We start from the raw sequence: 17,100 nt of genomic DNA on the forward strand, positions 1-17,100 counted from the left end.
ATTGAGCCACTTACCACAGGCCAAACAAGGTACTAGGTGTTTTACATGTTAGCCCAAGTAATTGTCACCAATACAACCTGGTAAATAAGCATTATTATTCTTATTTTAGAGACTTGAAAAACAAACAAACAAACCCTAGGCTTAGAGAAGTTGACTTGCTGAACATCTCCCAGCAGGTTAAGTGACTCAAGCCTGTCTAACTCTGAAGCCCAGTGCTCTTAACCTCATATAACAGTGAATCATGAAAAAGAATGGAGTCATAGGGATAATGAAGTATTTAGGAAGAGAAAAGATTTAAGAAACTGGTAAAAGAAAGTGCGAAAAGCATTACCCAATCTTACCGAGGATAAAATGAGAAAGACAAATGCTTACGGCCCCTTTTAAAATCTTTTGAAATAAAAATAAAGCATTACAAAGGAAAATGGAATGTAGTACCAATTATCTAATGCAGAAATATCACTTGCTTACTAAAAGATCCCGGGCAAGTTGCTTAATAACTACAGAACTTTGGCTCACATTACCTACCAAAAAGGGAAAGGGGAAATGTCTCAAGGGAATGTTAGAAAGTTGATTGACATACATATTCTAAAACTCTTTGCCTTTTTTTTTTTTAGTAAAAGATTTATAATTACAATATCAAATAAATTTTAGCCCTAACATTGAAGATTGGTTGTGAAAAAGTCTATTCCCAGAAACGGAGAATTGATTTCTTCATACTCAAATTTGCTCTGCTGGGAGCAAAGTCAATTCCAACTGCAGCTGTGCACGTCAATGCTATCCCCTGCTGAGAGGGCTTAGAAACTGGTCACTTGAGTCCATGTTCTACATCCCAATAATAAGTATATCTTAACTAGTCTTGTCACCTTACCTTTAAACGAGGGCCCATGTTCTGAGAACCAAGGGAAGCACACCTATCCACCAAAGCAGGTAACTTTTGGCCACTTTCACCTTGTCTTCCAACTTCCACATGGAAGGAAACAGCTGCAAGGTCAAGAGAAAGTGTCTGTCCATCAGACCTTCAGCGAGGGTGTGTCACAGAAGCAGAGGGTCAATGTTTCTGGAACGAACTGCATGAATTCCACGGTGGAGAAATATAATCCCAAAATATAACATCCCTGGACTTCTCTCTAGTGCAGGGTGCAATTGGCTGCCAAAGGGTGCATCTGTTCTGCTGTCTCAGGATCCTACCCTACAAAGAAAAAAAGAGTCAGTAGAATAGGTTTTTATCTCTCAAAGAGAACCCCCAGAAAACAACAAAGAGGAGGTATAGAATAGACAATGGAAACCCTGTGGCACTAAAAATAACCAAGGGCAGGTAATCTCTGACCAAGTTTTCCCAATTAAAAGTCCACAAGAAAAGCCAAGTGGTGATCTCACGGGCTTAGCTGTGTCACTCCCCAGAAGAGAGCTCCAGCACTTCAGTGGATTCCAACCCTTCAGTAGATGCAGGGTAGAGCACAGATTTAGAGTGAGCCTCGTCACGACCACACACCCAGTTTCACTTTAATGGGGCTGGGAACAAGGTGAAGAGAAATGAAAGGAGAGCACAGGCAGGGCTTGGCTGCAGAGGGCCTTGTATGCCCTCATAAAGAGTCAAGATAATACGCAGCTGGAAAGGGGAAACCACCAAAGAGCTTTAAAACCCAATCAATCAGCCTATGCAGTCTGCTCCCTTTGTGCCCATGTATGCATTTCCAAGACAGGGTTAAACAATACTGACTTCCTCTTTAAAACAGTAAAATTTGCTACTGTGATTAAGGGGGAAATGTTTGTGAACATTCAAGATAAAGTCACTGAGTAACAAAGTTCAGTAAAGTCAGTCTGTAACTCAAAGATATTCATGAACTAAATGTAGCAGAAAGGGGTTTCTGGCGAGAACAGCCACCATAGAACACATGAGAAGAAACTACTGATCACTAAATGAAAAGAGACAGTCCCTTTCCACATGGCAAGAACTGTTCTCAGTGCTTCATATGTATTAACTCACAACCCTAAGATACAGATACAATTATCCCTATTCTACAGATGAGGAAACTGAGGCATTTTCTCAAGATACTTTCTCAAGATTACGCACAGTACATAGTAGAGTTGAGTCAAACCCAGACAACCTGGACTCAGACTCCATGCTTCTGATGACCACTCTACTGCCTCTCTATCATGGGAGACCAAAAAAGAAAACACAAAACGCTAACAAGACCAGAAGAACAGAATGGGTGAAAGCCACCAGATCAAACAAGTTATCAAACTTTTATAATTAAAAATAAATAAGTATGTGTAATTATTTTAAAATATGGTGATAGACTTGCCAAGTACATCAGCCAAAACCTGGGTCAACTAGCGATCGGAACCAGTTTAAAGGAGCCACAAACAAGAGAAGAACTGCATAAACTATAAGAGATCCATTAGAATGCTATATAAGCATTAAAAAAATTACACTTTAAAGGAATATCACAGTGAATCACTCACAAATAAAATGTTAAATGAAAAAGCAAGCACAAAATTATTTACATATCATGAGCCCAATTTTTAAAATATTATATTACATACAGAAGACTGGAAGGAGCAACATAAAAAAATGTGGTCATCTCTAGGCGTTTTGAAGTATAGACATTTTTATTTTCTACCTGTACCTTTTAGTATTTTCCAAATTCTTTTTTTTGGCTGTGCCACACGGCATACAGGATGGATCAAACCTGTGCCCCCTGCAGTGGAAGCACAGAGTCTTAACCACTGGACCACCAGGGAAGTCCCCCAAATTCTTAATGATGCACGAACACATAAAAAGTTTCTAAATACTCTTTTTTTCTCCCTAAAAAGGCAAGTTACCCTTTTTTTTAAAAATAAGGAAACAATATTTTGTTTGTTTGTTTGTTTGTTTACTTAGGCTGCGCTTGGTCTTCGTTGCTGCACGCGGGCTTTCTCTAGTTGAGGTGAGCTGGGGCTACTCTTCGTTGCAGTGCGCAGGCTTCTCATTGCGGTGGCTTCTCTTGCTGCAGAGCACAGGCCCAGGCGCGAGGGCTTCAGTAGTTGTGTCACATGGGCTCAGTAGCTGTGGCTCTCGGCTCTAGAGCGCAGGCTCAGTAGTTGTGGCACACGGGCTTAGTTGCTCTGTGGCATGTGGGATCTTCCAGACCAGGGATTGAACCCGTGTCCCTGCATTGGCAGGCGGATTCTTAACCACTGTGCCACCAGGGAAGTCCTCAGAGTCCATATTTTTACAAGCTCCCCAGGTGATTCCTATACATGTTAAAGTTCAGGAAACATGGTCTAGACTCTAGAGCAGTCAGCTGAGAAGGGACCCAATATTCTGCATCTCTAACAGGTTCATAGGTAATGTTGATGCTGCTGGTCTGCAGACCACACTTTCAGGAGCAAGGGTCTACTGCAGGAGGAGTTGGCAAACTACAGCCTGCAGGGCAAATCCAGACAGCTACCGGTTTTTGCTTAAAAAAAAAAAAGTTTTGTAAAAGAAGAATAAACACAGCCAAGTTTATTCATTTACATCTTGCCTTTGACTGCCTTTGAACTACAACACAGAGTTGAGTAGTTGCGGCAGAGATGTATGGCCTACAAAGCTTTCCTATCTGACCGTCTACAAAAAAAAGTTTACCAGTCTCTGGTACAGACAACTTAGTCTTAAAGGTACATAAATGTGTTGTATAAATGAACTCATTTTTATATAACAAAAAAGCATAAAAATCACTTTCTTCCAGTTCTACTACCCCTTCTTAGGAAAAGGGCTATAAAACTGGCAACATTATGCAAATGTTTCTCCTGGCTAATTTCAACTGTTATTTAAAAGTTTTATGCCTTCCATACTCCAAATAGGAATTTCATACAATCATTTCCCAAGTATGTGTTTCATACAATCATGCTTGGATTTCATCAAGGCTATAATTTCCTAAAACCAACCAGTACCTCAGGGACCAAATACTGTATCTGGGTTTCTAAAGTTACTACAATACATACTGAGTTTCTACTTTTACAATGCTATTCTAAAAAGCTGTGACCTTCTGTATAGCACAGGGAACTCTACTCAGTACTCTGTAATGACCTATATGGGAAAAGAATCTAAAAAAGAGTGGATATATGTATATGTATAACTGATTCACTTTGCTGTACAGTAGAAACTAACACAACATTGTAAATCAACTCTACTCCAATAAAAATTAATTAAAAAAAGAAAACTATGTGAAAGTCCACTTCAGAATTCTGGTGCATAAAGAGATAGTGGCAACACATAGGAGTTCCAAATATCAACCACTGAGTCCCACAAAACAAGACAGGACAAAAGAAAGACGTTCGCTTTGTTAAGATGTAGTCTCCAGCGTTCTCTACACAGAGAAGCACCAGCCGCAAGTCCACGGAAGTCAAACTTAAAAAAACAAATCATTCAATTAGCAAAAGGCCCACAAGTTAGAGTGGTCCAACTAAGGAGGTTCCAAGAAACAAAGTGTACCAACAGACACTTTAGATTATTAGTTTATATTTTCCTTTGCTTAATTTCACCCTTGGTTTATTCTCCCCACCCCAAAATCCCACCATAAAAGATCGCCTTCCCCCAACAAGTTTATACTCTTGAGATATTTATACAGTTGTGTATTCCTGCTACCTTGGTTCAGCCAAGTTATGCAATTTTCATTTCTATCCATTCCTCATCTGTCAGCCCCTCCAGTCTCTTAATCATTCCTGTGGGTCTTCTGTGAACTCTCTCCAGCTGGTCCCCAGCGATCTGGTAATGAGGTGCCTCCAACTGACTGCAGCCTTCCAGGAACAGCCTCGTTAGTCAGAACAAGATGAGCTCACCCTCCTCGGTTCCGTGACATAATACTCCTGACTAGACTATCCCCCAAAACAGAAAGGTAGAAAGCTGCTGTATTAGACTATAACCCCATTCCATGCTCCCCAGATGTGGGCATTGGGGCATGCCAGAATGTGCTAGAAGACAGAGGATAAATGGACACGTTCCCACTGCGTCTAGTTATTAGAGGATGAGGTAGTGGGGAGAAAAAATATTTTCATGTTAAAACAAACTCATAGATAATAAAATAGAATGCAAAATATGCAAGAATTTCTAAAGATAAAACATGGGTATGTTCAAAACGTTCATATATATTTTGTAGTTGAGGCAGAAAGGCTCCTTGGGGCTCTGTTCCCAGCCCCCAAAGGGTTACATGCCCCTGATCCTCTACCATTAGAGGTACCTGAGCCGAAAATTTGGAAAAGCATTACAACCCCCCCTCAACTGCTGATATACTACCCCATTACCACCCATTTCATATACTCACATTTTATTTTTTCTGCTATGTTTCTCCATCCCTAGGTATCTGTATTTTCTCTTAGCTTAAAATTATTTGCTGGGCTTCCCTGGTGGCGCAGTGGTTGAGAGTCTGCCTGCCGGTGCAGGCTGCACGGGTTCGAGCCCTGGTCTGGGAAGATCCCACATGCCGCGGAGCAACCAGGCCCGTGAGCCACAACTACTGAGCCTGCGCGTCTGGAGCCTGTGCTCCACAACAAGAGAGGCCGCGATAGTGAGAGGCCCGGGCACCGCAATGAAGAGTGGCCCCCGCTCGCCGCAACTGAAGAAAGCCCTCGCACAGAAACGAAGACCCAACACAGCCAATCAATCAGTCAATCAATCAATCAATAGAAATGTTGTAGAATTATTTTAAAAAAACCACAAAAAACCTCGGGGGTTAGTTCTGTGAAACACTGCATAAAATTATAAAAAAAAATTATTTGCTAAAACTTTGTGTTTTAGCAAATTCACTATAATTCACCACCAACATCTTCAGGTTCTTCTGTATCATTCATTCTTCATTCATTTCATATTTGTTGAGCATCTGTGGCATGCCAGACTGTGTGCTAAAAGCTAAGGTCACAGGAATAAATAAGACGGGGTCTTTTCTTAACCTCCACAAACCCTGTCCAATGTGAAAGCTGGACAATACAACGTAGCAAGTACCACAAAAGAGGAAAAAACAATATGTGGAGGACAAAGGAAGGAGAGAAGTAACTTTGCCTGAGTGGGGAGGTCTTCACATGAGTGGCAAAGGGGCTATTACTTAAGAATGAGTAAGCATGTGCCAGGCAGAAAGAAAAAAAAAAAGTACCACAATCCCAGGTAGAAGCAGCAGCATAAGTAAAAGTACTGAGTGGAGAGAGAATGATAAAAAGTTAAGCATTACAAAAGCAAAGTGTTTAGAAAACCACCTGGGCCAAACCAGGGTGACTGATTCTAAGTACAGTACAGTGCAGTGGTCAAGAGCATGAATCTCACAACTAAGCAATCCTGGACAAGCTACTTAGCTTATCTTCAGTTGCCTCAGATATAAAATGGAGATGCACTGAGAAAAGAAAGGAATTCAGCTGCGCTTGGGGAGAAAGACTTGGAATATAAGGGAAGGGAGGACCAGCTGAGACTGGCAACTAGACCCAGGTGACTTGGGACCACACGAGAGCCCTGGGGGCTACGGCTTTATGTGCAAACCAAGCTGCGGGGTTGCCAGGTTATGATGGTGGTTTGTGCCCAAGCAGCTCAACCCAAATAAATGAGGAAGATGGCACAGAGTGTACCTGAGGGAACTTGGTTCAGCCAAGTTATACAGTTTTCATTTATATTCGTTCCTCATCAGGAAAGATGAGAGATCCAGAGAAATCTCATTTGGAAACAACCACAGCAACAATCCAAAATACTAAGCTTTCTGGATTTCTTTTTCAAGTATAATGATAAAAAGAAGAATCCACCTGCATTGAGAACTTACTATATGCCAGCACTGTTTGAAGTGTTTCATATATTATCTCATTTAACTCTCACAGCAACCATATAAGGTAACCATATTATTATGCATATTTTAGAAATGAGGAAACAGAGGTACAGAGAGCTAAAATAACTTGTCTGTAGTCACTAAGCTGACAACTGAAGGAACCAGGCAGTGTGATTCCAGAGCCTACCCTCTTACCCAGGAATACTGATGCATCACGAAGAACCTCCAAAAAGGGGGGGGGGGGGAAGACATTCCTGGGATAAGAAGAATGAGAGCTCAGAAATATTTAATTTGTAATTTTAAAGGAATGTGACTTCATTTTATTAGACTCTAAGCAACAACGACAACAAAACCACAGGAGATGTTTTTTAACTAAGGGAGTAAGAGGATCACACATTTAAAAAGAAGTAACTCTGGGGGCAAGTTGAAAGAGACTCTGAAGAGAAAGACAGATCAATGGCTGAGAGACAAGAGGATACTGGTCCAAGGGAGCTACTAGGCACTGGCTGTGACGTAGAGAGGGAGAGACTAGCATATGCTTTATTTCTGTTAGAAGCAACAGATTGGTGATCTGCAAGGCTGAAAAGATCAAGGAGAGCAAGAAGCCAAGGACAAATCAGGATTTTCTATGCTCGGGAGCCTGGATGAATAACGGTAGAGAATTAAGGAGGCAGAGCAAATATATAAGGAAAGTAATGAGTGCAGAACTGAACATGTTCAGTTTAAAGTGTCTATAGGATATCCAGGTGAGTATATCCACAAGACGAGTGGAAATCAGCATCTGAAGCTATAGATACCTGGATCCTGAGGGCAGTTAAAAGACATGGGGAATGGGAAAAGACTGCCAGAGAAAGCAGGCAGACCAAGAAAAAGACTAATCATAGAACCCTGAGGGGATCAACTTTAAATATACCCTGCCCTTGCCCCCCCAAAAGAGCTATCAAATCAAAATGAGAAAAAACTCAGAGGAGAAAAATTGTATTGGGTTGTCCAAAAGGTTCATTTGGTTTTTTCTGTAAGATGGCTCTAGTAGCACTTAGCTGTCTTTAACTTCATTCGAAACAATTTTGTTAGATTGTATGTGACAGCTGTCATATCAGTGTGCATTTAAAAAAAGACTTATCAAAATTGGTGAATTTTTGTGTAGCCATTTTAACATTGAAGACGGAAGAAAAAAAGCAACATTTTCGGCATATTACTCTTTATTATTTCAAGAAAGATAAAAATGCAACTGAAATGCACAAAAAGATTTGTGCAGTGTATGGAGAAGGTGCTGTGACTAATCAAATGTGTCAAAAGTAGTTTGCAGGGCTTCCCTGGTGGCGCAGTGGTTGAGAGTCCGCCTGCCGATGCAGGGGACACGGGTTCATGCTCCGGTCCGGGAAGATCCCACATGCCGCGGAGCGGCTGGGCCGTGAGCCATGGCCGCTGAGCCTGTGCGTCCGGAGCCTGTGCTCCGCAACGGGAGAGGCCACAACAGTGAGAGGCCCGCGTACCGCAAAAAAAAAAAAAAAAGTAGTTTGCAAAGTTTCGGGCTGGAGATTTATTGCTGGATAATGCTCCACGGTCGGGTAGACCAATTGAAGTTGATAGCAATCAAATTGAAACAATAATTGAGAACAATCAATGTTATATCACGCGGGAGATAACCGACATACTCAAAATATCCAAATCAAGAACTGAAAATCATTTGCACCAGTTTGGTTATGTGAATCACTTTGATGTTTGGGTTCCACGTAAGTTAAGAGAAAAAAAGCTTCTTGATCATATTTCTGCAGGCAATTCTCTACTGAAACGTAACGAAAACGTTCCGTTTTTAAAACGAATTGTGATAGGCAATGAAAAGTGGATACTGTACAACAAAGTGGAATGGAAGAGATGGTGGGGCAAGCGAAATGAACCACCACCAACCACACGAAAGGCCAATTCATCCAAAGAAAGTGATGTTGCGTACATGGTGGGACTAGAAGGAAGTCCTCTATTATAAGCTCCTTCCGGAAAACCAAATGATTAATTCCAACAAGTACTGCTCCCAACTAGACCAACTGAAAGCAGCACTCGACAAAAAGCATACAGAATTAGTCAACAGGAAATGCATAATCTTTCATCAGGATAACGCAAGACCGCATGTCTCTTTGATGACCAGGCAAAAGCTGTTAGAGCTTGGCTGGGAAGTTCTGATTCATCCGCTGTATTCACCAGACATTGCACCTTCAGATTTCCATTTATTTCAGTCTCTACAAAATTCTCTTAATGGAAAAAATTTCAATTCCCTGAAAGACTGTAAAAGGCACCTGGAACAGTTCTTTGCTCAAAAAAGATAAAAAGTTTTGGGAAGATGGAATTATGAAATGGCCTGAAAAATGGCAGAAGGTAGTGGAACAAAAGGGTGAAAATGTTCAATAAAGTTTGTGGTGAAAATGAAAACTGTGTCTTTTATTTTTACTTAAAAAACCGAAGGTACTCTTTGGTCCACCCAATAAAAGTAATTTATTGGAGGCAAAACAAAGTGACTATTTCTAGAAATTGATGGTCAACTGTATTAGACCGAGTAAAGATTTAGGCCAGAGGGGGAATTCAAAATCAGCCCTCAAGTTTTTTTTCCTTAGTTATTTGGAACTCTCATTCTCTGATCTAGCAACTTCTTCAAATAAAATTTGTATTTTATTTCCATCTATTTTCATTAATAATATTAACCTCAACTTGACCCAACACTGATAACTAGTAAGCTCTTTGCAACTTAGTTCAGTGATATTATTATTTCAAAATTATTTTAATGCCTATACCAAATTCAGATCCAAACTAATTTAAATCCATTCTCTAATCCTATATAAATCACTGGTTAAAAAAAAATCTCGTCAAATCTCTTGTCAAAATCAGTTTCACTGAAGTATAATTTATATCTAGTAAGTCACCAATTTAGAGCATACAATTAAGAGTTTTGACAACTGTATAAGGTTATGATATAAAATACAATCATGATACAGAACATTTCATCATCCCCAAAAGTTCCCTCATGATCCTTTGCAGTCAGCCCCCTCCTCCACCCTCCTGCACAACCACTGATGTACTTTCTTTTGCTATATTTTTGCCTTTTACAGAATGCCATAGAAATGACATCACATAGAAAATGTAGTCTTTTGTGTGTGACGTAACACTTTTGAGCTCCATACATGCCACTACTTGTATCAGTTGTTCATTCCCCTTTACTGCTGGTAGTAGTCGTCCATTATGTTGACGTACAACAATTTGTTTATCCATTCACCAGTACAGGACATTCTATCCAGGCTGGGGCTATTATGGGTACACATTCAAGTACAAGTGTAATGTGGACACACGTTTTCATTTCTCTTGGGTAAACAGCTAAGAGTGGGATTGCTAGGTCATGTGGTTAGTATATATTTAATCTACAAGAAACTGCCAAACTGTTTTCCAAAGTGGCTGTACCACCTTGCACTTCCACCAGCAATGTATGAGAGGTCCAGTTACTATACCCACTTATGCTTGGTATTATCAATCTTTTAAATTTTACCCATTCTAATAGGTGTGAAGTGGTATCTCACTGTGGTTTTAATTTCCCTAAGGACTAACAATATTGAATATCTTTTCATGGGCCTATTGGCTATTTATAAAGCTTCTTTGGTATCCAAATCTTCTGCCATTTTAAAAAACTGAGCTGTCTTCTTACTACTGAGTTGTAAGAGTTCTTTATAAATTCTGAATACAAGTCCTTTATTAGATATACATTCGGCAAATATTTTCTGTGGCTTGCCTTTTCATTTTCTTAACAGTGTTGTTTAAAGAGTAAAAGTTTCTAATTTTCCTAACTTGATGAAATCCAACTTATTAATCTTTTTCTTCCTTTTATAGTTTGTGCTTTTTCGTGTCTTATTTCTTTAAAAAAATCTTTGCCTAACAACGTCACAAAGATATTCTTCTATAAGTTTTACCTAAAAGTTTTGCATAAGAAAATCTCTCGTCAAAGTCTTCTTTAAATTTTTATTTATTTGTTTGTTTGTTTATTTATTTATGGCTGCATTGCGTCTTTGTTGCTGCACGCAGGTTTTCTCTAGCTGGGGCAAGCGGGGGCTACTCTTTGTTGCGGAGCACAGGCTCTAGGCGCGCGGGCTTCTGTAGTTGTGGCACAGGGGCTCTAGAGTGCAGGCTCAGTAGTTGTGGCACACGGGCTTAGCTGCTCTGCGACACGTGGGATCTTCCCGGACCAGGGCTCGAGCCTGTGTCCCCTGGATTGGCGGGCGGATTCTTAAGCACTGTGCCACCAGGGAAATCCACTGTCAAAGTTTTTCGCAAGATTTTTAAAGAAACACCTGCATTCCATTTATCTCATAATTAGTCACACAGTTTTATTAACCCTTTGTTTCTTTCAAAATCAACTTCCCACATTAAAAACCACTATTTAAGTTATAGTCTATTTCAGAATTGGTAAGATTTTTATCTTTTAACAGATGTTCCACTTCTTCAATCCAATAAACGGCATTTCTAAATATAGGCAAGATCTTAGTCCCTCAGTTCTCCTCAAATGACATAAAATTTCTGGACCCCTGATGCTTGTTTTTAAAAGTAATTCTACATTTCTTAATTCAACGTGGATTCCATTACATTAGTCTTTGTAAAATAATCCAGAGTTCTTCAGACTCAAAATTAAATGAATAGTATATATAAAACTATTCTATGCCCCCTGGAATAGAGAATAGTTCAAAGAAAGTAGGAGAAAGGTATATAAAGCTAATGTTAGTAAAACAGGGAGAAATGAAACAAGAAATTATCATTGCTCATTTTGTAACTTCATGGGATGTCTGGAGAAAAACAAAATAGAAAACTGGCTCTATGTCCCTGTCACAGTCTTTACTCTAAATCAAGAAAATAGCAGCTTTATTTACAACTCCCTCCTACCCTGATGTTTTTTCTATTTACCAAACTGACTCTACTGTGCCCGATCCACAGATTTAGAACAGGCCCCTGTGTTCCCATACCATGGCAGCTTTTATGCTTAGGTGACCCTGGGCCACTGAATCTTGGCTGTAACAGGAAAAATTTTAAACTAATTCTCTGAATCTGACAAGCCGTCTCCCTCAATAAGTCTAGGAAGTTTTTATTTCATTAACTGTGCATGAAGTAGTAGGCAAACAGCCAGATCTACAGCCCAGTGGGGTGAAACTGGAATTGTCACACATATACTCAAAAGCTAACACAATTTCTAACTCTACTACCATCTATTACTTTCAGTTCTACTCTTATTTTTTAAGGAAAATAAATTATTTATATAATCAGAAGAAAGAGCAACCTTAAATGAATACTTTATAGTTCCTTGTTTAAGATTCTGGGAAGAAAAACTCAACTAGCCACAGAAATGACAACTTAAGACGGCTCAATATGAAGGAGAAACTCAACACTTCTGGTATTCAAAACAAAACTTCTGTTGACCTAATAATCAATGTTACCAAACAAGGGTTTATTAATTTCTTCAAATGTGTATCAAGAACCTATTACAGGGCTTCCCTGGTGGCGCAGTGGTTGAGAGTCTGCCTGCCAATGCAGGGGATACGGGTTCGAGCCCTGGTGTGGGAAGATCCCACATGCCACGGAGCAACTAAGCCCGTGCACCACAACTACTGACTGAGCCTGCACTCTAGAGCCTGTGAGCCACAACCACTGAAGCCCATGCGCCTAGAGCCCGTGCTCTGCAACAAGAGAAGCCACAGCAATGAGAAGCCCATGCACCGCAAGAAGAGTAGCCCCCGCTCACCGCGACTAGAGAAAGCCTGCACACAGCAACGAAGACCCAACACAGCCAAAACTAAATAAATTTTTAAAAAAAGAACCTATTACATGCCAAGCAATATGTTGGATGCTTAGGATTCCAAAATAAGATAGTCCCTGACCCCTTAGAAACAAACTAGTAAAGAAGACAGACAAGTAAATAATTGGTGATAGTTCCATATAGTAAAATCTATGAGGTGAACACACAGTGTTAGTGGAGGCTGGGAAGGGACCCTCAATCAGGATCAGCTCTTAAGCTTCTCAGGAAACTTCACACCACTCTCCTGGGAGCAAAGCCAACTCTCCCACTGAATTAACAGTGCTCTGGGAATCAAAGGCTACAAAACACTACCTATGTGGTATTGTTTATTCTCATGGTCAATGACTTTCTCTCCTCAGCACTGGTCAGAGGGGATTATTGGACCACATACATGGCACAGAAAAAGCTCACTGGAAACCCTAATTTATCAAAATTACACATGATCTAAATGCAGTGTGGTATCCTGGAACAGAAAAAGGATATTAGTGGAAAATTTTATGAAATCTAAATAAAGTCTGTAGTCCAATGTCATACCAATGTTAATTTCTTAGATGTGACAAACTGTACCGCGATTATGTAAGACATTAACATCAGGGAGAGATCTGAGTGAAAGGTATACAGGAACTTGCTGTACTATTTTGCACCTTTTCTATGAACTTAAAATTATTCCAACGTAAAATCTGGTTTTAAAAAAAGTACATAAGGTTCCCCACTTTACATTCTCACTCCCCCTTAGGATTCTGATCATGCCTCCCAAGTCACTGGCCCAGTTTAGGTAATGCTTGGTTAAAACGTTTTTTCAAAACCTGTTTGATCCTTTTCTATGGATATAAACCATTTATGCAGCCCAGCTGGGTTTCCTTCTTCACCAAGATACGAAAAACTAGATCACACTTGGGAAGTTTTAAATGTTTTCCTAACAGTTTCACTACATACACCAAGGGGTATCCTTGGAGTTAAACTTCCCTAAGTGGATAAGACAGGGGTTTAAAATAACCTGGGCTGGATCTATGGATAAAAACAAAGGGACACAACAGAAAATGTATTTTGTATATTCTTAGATTATCTTTACCTGATCTCTGATCAAAAAGAATAATGAATAGAAAATACAATGAAAGCACAGGAAGGACTTTTCCAGAAGCCTACAGCAAACTTAATCTCTCACGTCATTGACCAAGGTTGAATTACATTTTCTTTCCTAAATTAGAGACTGGTAGAGATGGATGGAATTATTCTTAGACAACCAGCCCCATCCTTTGGCGTGAAGATGTGGTTGGCTTTCCCTGAAGCACGTGGCTGCAAGGGAGGAAAGTGAATACATGCAAAAAAATCTGTTAGGAGGAAGGAGGAAATGGATGCTAGGGGTAGGGAGGTGGGGAGATTAACCAAAAGAATCCTCTGCACTTTTATATCCACAATATGCTAGCATTTAAGGAACTTTAAAATGTAAAAGCAACTTTTACTATGTAATTACTTTTATTAGCACTTGTGTTTTCTCTTGCTTTGTCAAAGTTCTTGGGGTGGACATGGGAGCTTATACAAGTGCCAAAAAAAGACAGAGAATTAAGTATGGCTAGTAGGTTTCTATGAGTAGTGGGCTGAGTGTCTGTTGGGTGGGTTATGTGGGGTACCAAATTCATGTTCCTTGTATGGTTCTAGTGGAATCAGATGCCCTTGCAGACATCAGAAGCATAAAGACAGGTCATCTACTTAAGCCAATCCCAATTTTTCAAAACAGAAATGTATTTTAAATGCTTTTTAAAGTGTTTTATTTCACTTTGTCTTTAAGGCTAGTTCAAAAGGAACTAGCATTTGTTAAAGGATAAAAATAGATGGATATGCCTTGGGAAGAGAAAGTAGAGACATAACAGGGATATTGTATAAGATCTTAGAGTACCTAAGCAGGAAAGGATCTCAAAATCATTACTAAACCATTCAATCTTTTAATAAAGTTTATTGTGGTACTTCCCTGGTGGTCCAGTGGCTAAGACTCCATGCTCCCAATGTGGGGACCCGGGTTAGATCCCTGGTCAGGGAACTAGATCCCACATGCCGCAACTGAGTTCGCATGCCACAATCAAAAGATCCTGTGTGCCGCAACTAAAGACCCAGCACAGCCAAATAAATAAATAAACAAACAAATAAATAATTTAAAAATTTTTATTGTGTTAGTATTTTTAAAAGTACAATGAACAGGACTTCCCTGGTGGCACAGTGGTTAAGAATTTGCCTGCCAATGCAGAGGACACAGGTTCAAGTCCTGGTGTGGGAAGATCCCACATGCTGCGGAGCAACTAAGCCCATGTGCCACAACTACTGAGCCTGTGCTTTAGAGCCTGCGAGCCACAATTACTGAGTCCACGTGCCACAACTACTGAAGTTGCGTGCCTACAGCCCATGCTCCGCAACACGAGAAGCCACCGCAATGAGAAACCCCGCACCGCAACGAAGAGCAGCCCCCGCTCGAGGCAACTAGAGAAAGTCCACGTGCAGCAACAAAGACCCAACGCAGCCAAAAATTAATTAATTAATTAATTAATTAAATACAATGAACAAATGTTGATAATTAGCATCTCAACACCAACAGGCAAACTACACTGAAATGAATGCTTCAGCTAAAAGCTCTGAAAAACATAACCAATTCCTCAACTATTCAAGGTAACAAAAATTCATATTAAAATCATATGGTACTGTTTCCAATTCAGGCTAAATGACAAGACATATAGCTACCATAACTGTTTGGTTTCTAATATCTAAATGATACTCACCTCTTTCTATTAAACCACAATTTGTAGTACAGGCTTCAAGAGTCCCTTCAGGAAAATGTCATGGTGACATAACACCATATCAAGTCTCAGGCATGCTCACACATACCCACACACTGCAATAAGGTTAAACAACCTCAAAACTTTGGAAACTGCTATACAAAAGAATATTAGTAAAGGCTAAGCATTCATAAACCCTTCAAAAGGCAAAGAAACCAAAGAAAGATAACTAAAATCTACACCTAAGCTATTTAATGACTAAAGTCACTTAAAAGGTAAATTGATTTACTAGAATCCATTAAGGTCATAAAATTTGATCTGTTATATGGTATGTTAGTGTTAAATAAATATTACACAACACTACTCTGACCTGCACCACTACCAGAAAGATGAACAAGTAGAATAATTCCTCTAAAATATTTCAATTTGCATACCTATTCAACAACCTACCATAATTTATCTGTTCACAAGTCTTTCTCCAATACAGGCCTGAACTTTTTAAGAGTAACCAGCACATTGCCTGGAGCAGAATGGGCCCCCAATAAATGACTTCTGAATGAATGAACATGCAGCGGTAATGTATTTCTGAGGTATCCTTACGAACCAATTCAATATCGATACCTTAGGAGTAGGGAATGTTATACACATATCATGCTACCATATTTAGAGGCAGTCAAGCTAACTGAAAAATAACTAACAGCAACTAACGTTTGTTGGGAGAAAAACTCGTATCACATGAGACAGTGTAAAAACTGTAACTTGAAAAGGAAGAAAATACCTGTGAATTTTTTTTTTTCTCTTAACGGCCACAAAAGTGACTCTACCTCTAACTTTCTAACATTGAAATACAAGATGTTGGAATCTTTCATCATCCAAAATTTTATACAGAAATTTGTTAACAACTTAACATTAGTAAGTTAGACCAATTAGTGAATGGAATGAAGTCCAAGCCCAATTATGTGTTCAAACTGTGGGTCGACTGCCTTGAACAATTCTTTCTCTTCAAGACTGCAGAACAGTACAAAACAACCTCTTGACTGCTGAGAAGGACTAAAATTATTTCTTTTTCTCACAAGTATGTAATCAAAAGCAATTACTTTCTGCTCCCACTCAACACAAGACACCATCTCCCCCTCCCATCACCATCAAAATATGCTATAGAATATCTGAGTACTTTCATCTTAGACCATAAGAATCTCAGATTGCAACAAAATTACAATGCAACAAAACATATTTTTACCGTATGCTAACACATATATATGGAATTTAAAAAAAAAAATGTCATGAAGAACCTAGGGGTAAAACGGGAATAAAGACACAGACCTACTTGAGAATGGACTTGAGGATATGGGGAAGGGGAAGGGTAAGCTGTGACAAAGGGAAAGAGAGGCATGGACATATATACACTACCAAACGTAAGGTAGATAGATAGTGGGAAGCAGCCGCAGAGCACAGGGAGATCAGCTCGGTGCTTTGTGACCGCCTGGAGGGGTGGGATGGGGAGGGTGGGAGGGAGGGAGATGCATGAGGGAAGGGATGTGGGAACAGATGTATATGTATGACTGATTCACTTTGTTATAAAGCAGAAACTAATAAAAAAAAAAAAAAAAAAAAAAGATCCACATATTTTGCACATTGATGTTCCATAAATGTTAATTAATTTTCTTTCCCCAACTAAAAACAATACACCTGATAAAAAAAAAAAACAAAAAAAAAACATATTTTTCTAAGTATGGTCTCATCCCCC

The sequence above is a fragment of the Hyperoodon ampullatus genome, assembly GCF_949752795.1.
Source record: "Hyperoodon ampullatus genome assembly, chromosome: 3".
Lineage (NCBI taxonomy): Eukaryota > Metazoa > Chordata > Mammalia > Artiodactyla > Ziphiidae > Hyperoodon > Hyperoodon ampullatus.